This window comes from Ctenocephalides felis, unplaced genomic scaffold (assembly GCF_003426905.1).
Source record: "Ctenocephalides felis isolate EL2017-DRISC unplaced genomic scaffold, ASM342690v1 CF-g0.4_SCAFFOLD_01604, whole genome shotgun sequence".
Classification (NCBI taxonomy): Eukaryota; Metazoa; Arthropoda; class Insecta; order Siphonaptera; family Pulicidae; genus Ctenocephalides; species Ctenocephalides felis.
This window is the reverse complement of record NW_020537758.1, coordinates 25,471,928-25,485,746: the sequence shown is the minus strand read 5'-3', so window position 1 is coordinate 25,485,746 and position 13,819 is coordinate 25,471,928.

The following is a 13,819-nucleotide window of genomic DNA, read 5'->3' as shown; positions in this document are numbered from 1 at the left end:
TTCTATAAACTGCTTTAATTAAATCAAGTTTTTTTCAAATTAAATTCAAACTTTTGCATAAGTGTAAGAAAATCTTAATCGAAATTCATTGGAAAACATTCATTGACTGAATTTTAAATTGAAAAAATTGAAACTGAATTGAAAAAATGATTTGATTATAACAATGACCATTACATAATAGGGTATATAATTGTGATCGGAGGGTCAAAATTTAGGGCTGAGTGTTTTTTAATTATAAATTATTAAAAATAAGATATTATTTCACAGAATGAAAAAATAAGGTATGGTCAATGCCGATTCTCAGTTATACTGAATTTTATTTTTTTGTACATATATATATATATATAAAAAGATATATATATATATATATATATATATATATTAGGGTGGTCCTTAAAATGGTCATTGTCGAATTTCCTTGCTCCTAGGGGCTCAAATGGTTCCAAATTGATAAAAAACAATTCTCTGAAAGTTTTAGCTCTTAATATTAACGTTTAGATAGAGCGCAATTCAATCAAAGTTTGTATGGAAAGAGCATGGAAAAATTTTTGAAAATTAAAAAAAAATGTTTTAAGTATAACTTAGCGACAAATGAATGAGTTTTATTCATTCATTTGTTCGCTAAATTACATTTAAAAAACATTTTTTAAATTTTTGAAAATTTTTTCATGCTATTTCCATACAAACTTTGATTGAATTGCGCTCTATCTAAACGTTAATATTAAGAGCTAAAACTTTCAGAGAATTGTTTTTTATCAATTTGGAACCATTTGAGCCCCTGGGAGCAAGGAAATTCGACAATGACCATTTTAAGGACCACCCTAATATATATATATATATATATATATATATATATATTAATATAAATATTCTGTACGTGTGTGTCACTTACTAAATTGCTATTCAAATTTCTATAAAACTATGTTTGCCAAGTGGGTCTACTGATGATCATGTTTCAAACAATAAGGGAAAAATGCAGAAAACTTTTTTATCATCTTGTATTTTATAACAAAAAAATAAATTAAATTTAATATAAAAAAATTAATGCGCGATTACTTAACAACGTGGATTTTTGCGTTATCAATTTTCTGGTTCTTCCTGGACGATACCTGCGAAATATGTACCTATAATTAATATGTGATACCTCGAAAGTCACCTCAATCCTGATCATTTCGAAAAGTTCCCGGCGATTCCGCTGCAATCAATCACAAACCGAAACGCGCGTCTTCGTCTGCACATGTACCTGGAGGATAGTGGCCAGAAAAATGCTAAGAAGAACCATCGTTCTCATCTAACCATATGCCGAGACCTCACTCCGTGCGCGCAGATAATAAATTAAATAATATTTATTAATGTAAACACTCGTTAAGGGGGCACCGCTGCTAGATTTATTGTTTCTTTGAGGTCTCGACTCCTCGGACGTACGATTATTATAATATGCTAAGTGATTCTCATTGTACGCTGTAGGTAATTTGGCTGATTAACAACTCATTGGTGGCCGATGAGGAATCGCCTTATTATTAGAACGTCCGTCTGTTTACACTATATTTGGTGCCCGGCGCGTTGCTCATTACGAATTTGCATTTTAATAGAAATATGTATGTAATGTTCGGTTGTGGGAGACGACGAAACCTCTTTTGCCCGATGGGATCTCACGCTGGCCCCTTATTAATCGACACAGTATTGTGTTTGACATGTATTGATATTTTTTTAATTCGTATTGGTATTTTCAATTTATAAGGCAATCAATCTTTGCTTAAATAAGAAATTGATTTTTTATGTCAATTTCTCATAATGAGATGTAATTAGTTGGAGGATTTTTCAATTTTGGAAGATTCTTATTTCGAAAGTTATTCATCAATTATAATGTTGCTTATATATATACATATATATATATATATATATATATATATATAAATAAATATAATAATCAAAAAATAATTTAATTATTTTCATAAGCCTGTTCTTTGGGTCCGTTTACTGAAGGATAGTTAATAGGATAGTTGTGGGTGTTGCACTAATCAATATCATAAAATGCAAAATTGGTTGTTAAGTTATATATGGTTAGCTTGACTATTTCTCATAATATAGAAATTTCAATTTTCTCCATATGGATCTCTATGTTTTTCGCGCTTTTGAGCCTTGTATAAATTCTATTCAATTTTATTCATAAATATTTTGAAAAAATTAGCACTTGTTCGTTTGTTTTTATACTTTTTAATGTTACTTGATAATTCAACTGTTAATTTTTGAAAAAACCGGGACAAAAGTTCTAAATCCGGTACAAATCATGTTTTTGAAATAACCTGAGTGACAAGGTGGAAATTCGACAAGGTGGACTGTACCGGCCAATTCGTAGGTATGGTCACCTTAATTGTAGTAGATTTACTACACTCATTGTAGTAGATTTACTACACCATTGTAGTAGATTTACTCGACCAATTGAAATACATTTACCACACGCATTGCAGTAGATTTACTATACTCATTGTAGTAGATTTACTATAACCATTGTAGTAGATTTACTCGACCAATTGAAATACATTTACCACACTCATTGTAGTAGATTTACTATACTCATTGTAGTAGATTTACTATAACCGTTGTAGTAGATTTACTCGACCAATTGAAATACATTTACCACACTCATTATTGTAGATTTACTATAACCATTGTAGTAGATTTACTCGACCAATTGAAATACATTTACCACACTCATTGTAGTAGATTTACTATACTCATTGTAGTAGATTTACTATAACCATTGTAGTAGATTTTCTCGACCAATTGAAATACATTTACCACACTCATTGCAGTAGATTTACTATACTCATTGTAGTAGATTTACTATAACCATTGTAGTAGATTTACTCGACCAATTGAAATACATTTACCACACTCATTGTAGTAGATTTACTATACTCATTGTAGTAGATTTACTATAACCATTGTAGTAGATTTACTCGACCAATTGAAATACATTTACAACACTCATTGTAGTAGATTTACTATACTCATTGTAGTAGATTTACTATAACCATTGTAGTAGATTTACTCGACCAATTGAAATACATTTACAACACTCATTGTAGTAGATTTACTATACTCATTGTAGTAGATTTACTATAACCATTGTAGTAGATTTACTCGACCAATTGAAATACATTTACAACACTCATTGTAGTAGATTTACTATACTAATTGTAGTAGATTTACTATAACCATTGTATTAGATTTACTCGACCAATTGAAATACATTTACCACACTCATTGTAGTAGATTTACTATACTCATTGTGTAGTAGATTTACTATAACCATTGTAGTAGATTTACTCGACCAATTGAAATACATTTACCACACTCATTGCAGTAGATTTACTATACTCATTGTATTAGATTTACTATAACCATTGTAGTAGATTTACTCGACCAATTGAAATACATTTACCACACTCATTGTATTAGATTTACTACACCGATTGTACTGGATTTACTAGACGCATTGTAGTAAGGTGATCATATTTTTCTAACAATAAGTCAAAACCGGGACGGCAATTTCTAGTTAAGTTAATCCGGAACGAGAGGTATAGTATATAGTACAGTTTTTTTATATACATCTTTTTTTATAATAATTGTGGACTATTAGTAAGAACTTTATTATTCGATTATATGTCATACTTTTTTATCTATGAATACAATTATATATAAATGTACGGGTAATCCAGTAAATTGTTTTTTAAATATCCTTCATAAGCAAGCCTTATTACACCTAACATAATTTTCTTCCAGACGACAGCTGCCTATTTTAAGTATATTCTAAAACACATGACAAAGAAATTAAAATCGTTAAATACCATTTAATAGATTTTTAATCGTTTTAAAATAAAACAAACGCTAAACAAACTACTGTCATGAGATTTCTATCTTTCTGCCTTAAAAATAATGATACAAAAATTCTAAATCAGCAAATGAGTGTTATTGTTTTACATCATTCTGGAATAATTATAATTTGAAAGTTGTAGTTTAATATTCATTGTTTAGTGAATGAAATTTAAGAATTGATTTATTTTTAATGTTTTCATAATATGATTCGTAGTGTAATTAATTATAAATTGTCTACTGAAACAATTAAATTTTTGTAACAAGGCAACGTTTAAATTCTCATTTGGTAAAAGACAATTCTTCTAGTTGCCTAATGATTATAATGATCGTCACATCTCGGAAATTTTATACAGAAGCCTTTTATTGTTATTTTTCGTCATTAGTAAACTCCTAAAATTTAGAAAACTTAAATTATGTGCGCGCAATTCAATATGGAAATAATTGGAAGAAGAATCTAGATGACTGGCATCTTGCGCAATGAGAAAAACTATAAAAAAAATTAAAACACTCATGCATTTTCCGACTTTGGTATGTACTGTATTACTTCATAATAATAGTAAATAATACTAAATAATAAATAATAAATTTGCACAACTGCAGTCAATATCTGACTAGCCAATGGTTTCGGACGTTCGAAATGATGATATATGACACCGCCAAGAACAAATCAACGAATGAATTATCATAATTAACGAGTCACTAATTATACATTGTTCATTTATTTTCAAATTATATTCTTTGCTCTTCTGAAAGACATCAATCGTGTACAGAAATCATTAACGTGAGCGCAGAATTTGCAGGCGTTTTGCCGCCATGTGAAATTTGCATGCCACACAGTTTGATTATCATCTTAAGCACATTGCCAAAAGGCATAAAATGAGACAACTTGTAATTATTCATGTTTCATTGTAATTCAGTTTGGTAATTGTTATATTAACAGATGTTTTAAAAGTATATTTAAATTACCAAGAGGATTTAGGAAAGATAAATAATTGTTCGTCTTCTATGATGCTACAAAGAATAGTTCAATTTTATGGAAATCTTTTAACTTACAGGACTTATAGAGGCTCCTACAGGTGTTTTCATTAGATATCTTTGAATAATAACATTCATATTACTTGCGTAGCTAGAGCAAGGGGACCTAGGACCTGATTTAGAGTTTCCGGGTTTGAATCCGCTTCGAAGAGCCTGATGTCAAGCAGTTGAAATAGCCCTTATCCGACATTGCTGTATCAATAAAATATTCGTTCTATTCACACTGAGATGAGGAACTGTTTTGGGTAAAATCAACTTATAAAGCCCAACAGCTTATAGGACTCTAAAGTTCTAAATAATTCAAAACCATTGGAGAAAAATACTTGCATACTATTTCATCATGTTATGCAAATATGTTAGCAAATCATCTTGTTCATCAATTTCTGAATTAGCCAATTTGGTAGAACTTTGCAATCTACAGGGATAGATGGTGGTAACTGGTACGGAACTTGAGGCAACCAGAATTATATTCTTATATTCTAGTTAAATAATTAATAATCGAAATATAAAATGATATCCATCACCTATCCGATCCTCTCAGCGCCGTTTCTCATTTTATTAATTCGTTTACGATAATATCATGGGAAGCAATGAGAGATTTCCAACTGGATTCAGTTCATTTGTTATTAATTATTTTAGTTCACCAAATCGTTTTTATCCAATTACTCTGTGCCTGCATATCATTAATTTTACTATCATTAATTACGAAGCTTTTTGCATAATTTTAATCAGACCCTGTCAGTTCCTTTTATGAGTTTTTATTAATTATGCGCCGTGTTAAATGTTTCTTCGATTTCTTCAGTTCATTTTTATGGAATTCAATTTTATTTGTTGTTCTTGACTAATTGGAAGTACATTTTTTGCTTTGTTCAGTAAACAATAAATTTGAAATAAACATTATTATTAGTCTGGAGAACATTTATATAAATAAAAAGATATATGAACAATAAATAGGCTAGTCTTAAATGGCCTTCAGGCAAGCATGAATTTTTTCTTGTACTTTTCTATACGTGTAGATGATCCACTCAATCAATAAGAATCCAGATTTGGCTTTTTAGAACAAATTTTTTTATTTTAAAATTGTAAATTTTTTGTATTCATTTCCTAAATAAGGTATAGACGACAACTGTGATCAGTAGGTATCAAATACCGAACGGAATATGCACACATTATCCCAAACGCCATGATTTATCATAATTAAACAATTTTCTGTATGCCTATAATATTTTAGAATTTTTGTTTAGACTATAAATTCTATCATCAAAATTGATAACAAAAAATGATTCGGCTGATCTTTACAAAAAACTAATCTGAACCATTCGTTACTGATATTAGTTTTAAAATTATATCATTATGAAAATGAAGATTGTTGTGATGCCCTAATATTAAATTTTATTATTACTTTGTTTGAGCATAATAGTTTAAAGGTATACAAAACAACAAATATTTAAAATATTTTTTTTATTAATTTAATTCACCCATTATTTATTTCGGAAAGTTTCGCAGCTTTAATTTATGAACGATTCCATACAATTTATTTTATTGTAGCATTATGAATGTCTGGATAGTTTATTCAACTTTCTCTGTATCAATCTAATAAGTCCACGATTAATGATCATGTAAATAAATTTAAATTATTCATATCATCAAATATGTATGATTATATGGATAGTAATAGAGATACAAAAGAAGCTTATAAAATATCAGTTCTCGGTTTCATTCATGAAAACATCACAAATAATTTATGATATCGAGACAGTAGAACAGGATCTCGACAATTTATTCTTATATCGATCACAGATCAAAAAATTATAATTTAAACAGGAAATTACAAAGAGTTAATGGACGGTTTATATTCCTATGAATCAGTTTTAAAATAGTCTTTACGGTTTGCGGTTTCGGTCCATTAACTATTAACTCGAATCAAAACCGCGCGGTGCTATTTTGATTTGTTCGAATGTGTTTTTGTATACATAATATCTATTCTTAATGTAATCTAATTAGAATTTTGTCTACGAGCGACGATCGCGTGCGATTCTAGTTGGAATTTATTAAGGCCATTCATAAAAAGATGAATAAGAAATCAATCAAGTTCCGATTTTATTGGTATTTTTAAATTATACGAATATAATATATTGTACTATTTTCCATAAAATCTGTAATTAAACTACTTATATTATTCATAACTGAACGAGTGTAAATGCTTAATGAGTCTATACTATTATATAATTATATCTAATTATGAAAATTTATTTAATTATATCGATAGATGAAAAATATCAATATTATATAAAAACATGTACTTTATTGTTTGGTGACTCTAGCAAAAGGAATGGAGATATTATATGTAATTCAAGATCAGAATATATCGTAAATTAAACTTGTTTTTACTTACTTTTTTATGGTGACATGATAATTCTTACTAACGTAGGTATTATTTAGCAAGCTAATCCCCACCAGTACAAATAAATCAAACAAGAAGTTTCTGTTATTTGCCATTAAGTATAATACTATTATAGTTCCATACACTACTGGTTTCATTCTATTCCTAATTTGGATTTACTCTATATTATCATAATCATATGATTGCGGCCCAGGAGTTCCTGGAAGAGGTCTATTTCTTCGATAGGCCCAACGCCCGCGGCCGCGGATGACCGCCGCGGCTATCGAGCCGAATTAATAATACCTGGTACCTCGTCGTATCTGTGACATTTTTTGGGAATGCGTCACATGAAAGTAACACGAGCCAAATGTTTATCTAAAAAACCATTGACGTACTACTTTGGTAAAAAACTAAAATTGAAACTAGTGCCGTATGACATCGTGCCATAAGGCAAATTGAATTGCATGCTTAGTTCTTTTAAAAACAGCCATCTTTACACATTTAGCTTTGTATCTCCGAAACGGCTAAACCTGCCTTTGTTCGAATCGAAATCTCCCTATCAATAGGGATCGATTTGCTTTTTGAATTTTTCAAATCGGTTTATCCATGCGCCCGAAATCGTCTCCACACATACACTTACACATCCATTTTTTGGTAGGTTACTATTATCATTATAACATTGCACCCCTCGATGAAGTATATAGATCAGCTTTTATTACTTTTTTTTTCTGAACAGCAATTAGAACCATACGTCCTATGAGCTGTTGGGCTGAAACTTCTCCTTACTTTGTATTTTTTAGATGGTAACCCAATGGTTAATCCATCCATATTTGATGATTTTTTGTTATTAGATTTAATCTAATAGGGCTGACATTTTATTGGTGCAGCAATGCCAGGCAAGGGCTATTTTCATTTGAAAACATATTGTTATCTATATTTTCAAGTGAAAATCGTTGTCACTGCTGCCTGACAACAGGCTGCTCGAAGTGGGTATCGAACCCGGGACCTCTGAAACAAGTCCCGTCGCTCTTAACCGCTTACCTACGGGCGAGCCCTAATACTTTCTTAAACCTTAAAATTGGTTGTTTAAACACATAATCAAATACAATAAATTTTCAACCGCATCCGATATACTCTTGTATGTTTTTAATTACAGACAAACATAAAACCATAAAGTTTCTCAAACAACATTTTTATTAAATAATCGACTGCTGCAAGAAATAAAGTTTTTTGCTGCTTATACTCCACAATTGTTGAAATATTTCTTAGTCTTGGAGATAAAAATAATTTTGTTCCTTGATAAAACAGTACCAATATTTTAACCACAAATTTGCATATTTGTTCAATGCAATTACCAGACTTTAATCTTATGAATAGTGAAAATATAAATTTTTAATTAATAATAAAAATATATTTTGTAAGTACGCCTTTGGACTAGACACCAAAATCTACTGATTAACAAGTAATAAAAATGAGTCACAAATTTTTAAGGTGTCTTGCAAAGAAGAATTTTAATTTAACTATATTCGTATCACTTAAACTTGAAAAATTAGTAGTGTTAGTTTGTAGTATAGCAGTTAATAATTGCATTCATATTGTCAATTGTTTGTTCAAGTAAATTATTCAACCATATGTTTGCTGTATAAAAGCATTCAAATAAGATCATAAAAATTGATATGTATGCATTTTCATAGAATTTTCTTCAACTTACATTCGTAATAACTCTATTTTTATTCTGGATTATATGAAGTGATAAGCTTTACACTACAATTTGTATTATAATGTTGATTACGATTTCTTAGAAGTTTTTAAACTCAAACGCTTTCTGAAAACTACTTGCATTATTATCGTTTTTAGGTGGAAAATAATTTATAATAAGTAATGTACGTTGAATTCAAAAAACGCAAAAAAGATAAAGAAATTTATATAGCATTATGAGTTTTATATGATTTTAAAAATGTCACATGTCTGCTAAACAAGTTAATCCATGCCATCATTAAATAAATAAAAATACTAAAGTTAATTTATGAATAAACTTTTAAAAATTTACAATATTACAATTTCATATTTAATTTAATATTTAATATTACATTTAATATAATATTACATTTTAAGCAATATTAAAATAGTCAATAATTAATCTGTATTACGTAAATAAATTTCTCTTTGACAAAATAATTTACTTTAATTATAGGACAAGTTTTAATAATCACGCAATTATTGTAGACATCTCTATAATTAGTCAGAAATATATAATTATACACTGCGACCTATGCGTAATTTTGTGACACATTTAAATATATTTTTTGATGTTTTTTGTCCAACAAATTATGTCAATTTATTTCAAATTGCGCTGGAGACCTTGATGACAAGTCTATAATTTATTTAGATAATTGGTAATTGCAAGACTGTTTTTTAGTTCCATGCCTAAGGTGAGAAATATTAATATTTGTGACAAGCAATATCAAATTTATAATAAAAAATTGCTACTCCTTTATAATAATTGTCAGGAGTAATTTCTAGTTGGAATTCCAGATAATCAAATTGGATTATATACATGTGTATGAACTATACTAACATTGCTATTGAACAATGATCACAATACTAATAAAAATTAGAAATTAAACAAAATTTAGGAAATATAGAATTATTTAGTTTGTACATAGACCATAATATATATTGTAAACATGTGTATTTTTTGGTCTACAAGCTTGTCACATAATTTTTCAAAACCAAGTATTGAGAAAACAAAAATTTCTATATGATTGTAAGTTTCATCCTAATAAGAATAATTCAGAAGAATGGGCTAATATTAAAAGGTGAACGATAATTAGGCATTTTTTTAACAATATAATATATATTTTTTAATCTATTTACATTTATTAAATGAATTTTGCTCAACATCCTTAATTTTATTAAATTTCAACACAGTCCTGGTAAACCAATGTTATAAGTAGGTACTTACTACCAATCCATTACCAACAACTATTCAAATTCAAAAGACAGAGCTTTGAAAGCATGTACTGGAGCAATAAACAAACTAATAATAATTCAATATTTCTAATGATAAAATAATATTAAATATTATCAAAGTCATTTATTCTTCTCGGGTGTCTGAAATTAATTGTTCACCGATCTGGCGGACAATCAGGCAATCGGTGCTGAGTCGATCACGTTGCAAAAGACTCATTACGATCATTAGGACCGCCTTCCGACACACAAAGGCGGCCATTTTGAATCCATCGGACAATATTTGTAATTAAGCGAAAATAATATTTCAATCTGTTTGTTATATTGGATTACAAGAACCACCCGAGGGCTCCTCGCGATAGAAAGATTGCCAACCAGGCTGGTGATGCAGCGCCTTATCCTTGGTAATGGATTTTGGGCCGTTTGCTTTAAATAGTAAAGTACTCTAAAACATGTTTATTATTATTATTATTATTATTATAACTGGGCAGCAATTAAAAAACTTCAAGTTTCCATGAATTATTAATTACTACATCGATTTTTTATAGATGGCAACCAAAACAGTGGTTGCGTAATTTATTATTACAAAAGTTATTTTCACTTGCCAACATCTTGATATCTATATTTTCAAGTAAAAGCCAGTGTTACTACTTCTTGACATCATACTTGTTAATGCGTGTATTATTCTGGGACCTCTGATTCAAATTTCGTCGCTCTAACCACTTATCAACACCCTTGTTATAATATTAAGCAAGAAACTGACTAAATGGGTGCATTCGACTTGGACGCTTACGCGCTGTGAGCGCTCACGCTTATAAGCACGAATTTTTAGCGTTCGACTTGGCCGATAAGCGCTCAGAATCGATAACTAAATTCCGTTCGTTTTGGAAACTGTGAGCGTCAATAAGCATCAAAATGGCGGCAACTGGCGGTAACGGTAATTGTGTAAATTTTATTACTTTCTGGATCATTCAGCGGGATTATAAAGAATTTAACAATTAATAAATAAATGAAATTTGGTTTGCTTATGCTTAATTCATATTAATATTAAAATTAAAATTTAAAATTAATTAAATTTAAAATTAATTAATATCAATATTAATATTAAAAAATAATTGTGATCTACAGCTTGTCATTTTTGAGGGATTATAAAGAATTTAACAATTAATGAATAAATGAAATTTGGTTAGCTTATGCTAAATTAATAGTAATATTAAAATTAAAATTTAAAATTATTTAAAATTAATTAAATTTAAAATTAATTAATATCAATATTAATATTAAAAAATAATTGTGATCTACAGCTTGCCATTTTTGCGGAATTATAAAGAATTTAACAATTAATAAATAAATGAAATCTGGTTAGCTTATGCTTAATTAATAGTAATATTAAAATTAAAATTTAAAATTAATTAAATTTAAAATTAATTAATATCAATATCAATATTAAAAAATAATTGTGATCTACAGCTTGCCATTTTTGCTGAATTATAAAGAATTTGACAATTAATAAACAAATGAAATGACAGATAGTAAAAACAACTGACGCTCACGCTCACGCTGCCCTACCTCTGTGGCGTGAGCGTATGTGAGCGCAAAATATGTGCTACGAGCATACTACGATGGTGCTACGAGCGTACTTATGTGACACTCACAGCGCCAAGTCGAACGATGAAAGCGCGCTCACGGCGCGCTCACAGCGCGTAAGCGTCCAAGTCGAATGCACCCAATTTGTACCCTTCTGTTAAAATGGATACATGTTGATTTAGCGTTATTGCGCTTTTTTTTTCAAAATCAAAAACTTACACACTTTCAATTATTATTGCTGGGAGGACGATACGGTTCTACAGAAATTTCTCTCTTGATCATAGTTCATATTAATACACTGGTTTTCATTTTTCAGATATCATTCTTTCAAGTTCCATGATGTAACTTTTAATTCCCCATATTTTTTCTTAACGATTAAGTCTCGTAAAGTTTAGTTTTTGTTTTAGTACTTTCTCTATAAATTCAAACAAATTGCGCTTAAATTTGATTTCTTCATCAATTTTCTTATTTTTTTTTGTTTTTTTTTATTAATTATTTTTTTTAATTTTCTTAATTAAACACAAATATATTTTTAGATTTACATCTCTTTAAGGATTATTTGGAACACATAAACTAGATATTGGACATAGAATTCATATTAACTAGATTTCACACGAACCCTTTGCCTAATTAAATGTAGGTAAAAACAAAAATAAAATTAACATATGCCTCAACGTTTTTTTTTTTTGAATGTGTGGTCTACAATTTTTTTCTAAAATATATTTTTTATTTTGACTCAGTATTGGTGAATCTTTAGTAGGTACGTATATATATCAAAATTTCTGATCCGAGGTTTTGAATCAATATGCTCATTATTACTTTTGCCGTAGCAATATCATAATTTATAATCCAAATATCGTTCACCTTTTACTATTAGCCTATTCTTCTGAATTATTCTTATTAGGATGAAACTAACAGATAAACGAGATGCTGGACATAGAATTCATATTAACTAGATTTCACACGAACCCTTTGTCTAATTAAATAGAGGTAAGAACAAAAATAATATTAACATATGCCTCAACGTTTTTTTTTAGTGTGTGTTCTACAATTTTTTTCTAAAATATATTTCTTTATTTTGACTCAATATTGGTGAATCTTTAGTAGGTACGTATATATCAAAATTACTGATCCGAGGTTTTAAATCAATATGCTCATTGTTTCTTTTGCAGTAGCAATGTCATAGTTTATTTAAAATCCAAATATCGTTCACATTTTACTTCTACCCTATTCTTCTGAATAATTCTTATTAGGAGAAAACTTACAACCATACAGCAATTTTTGTTTTCCAAATACTACTATCATTCGAAGGTTTCCTTCTATGCAATACCTATTCCTTTTATTGTTTAACTTTGTATTGAATTTTAAACCTTCCATTGAGATATTTCCAGGTTCGTCACCTACTTCGTACAGTGATATTTGTTTTAACAAGAAATTTTATATATGGAATTATGTTTCCCATTGATAATAGCTCTTTACCTCTTAGTATTAGAGAAATCTAATAATCATAATATATCAAATATAGTTAGTCCAACTATATGATACCCTTCTAAAAAGCTATGTATAATACGAAATATCATCACAACACAACAGTTCATATAACTCTTGAACTCTGACTACTATTTACTTCTTCGTTTATTGAAAAGCCCATGTCTCTGATACAATAAGCTTAAAATCAACATTTTCTTTGGAGCAGCGTATAATATTTCAAAAGTCCGTGGCCAAGAGACGCCGCCGCCCAATTATAAAACTAAACAAACGTTTACCATAACTCAAAGGCGCCCCCTGTCGCATCGTTCAAATCTCTCGTTGCGATTCCTCTTGAAGTCCGAGCCGCCTCGATGCCTTCGGAGTCTTCGAATGGATATAAAATAATTTTGCGCCGGCAATCATCATCTGGCCGTTGATTAGAATTTATGACACGACCAATCGGACGCCAAATTATTTGATTCTGTTGAGATC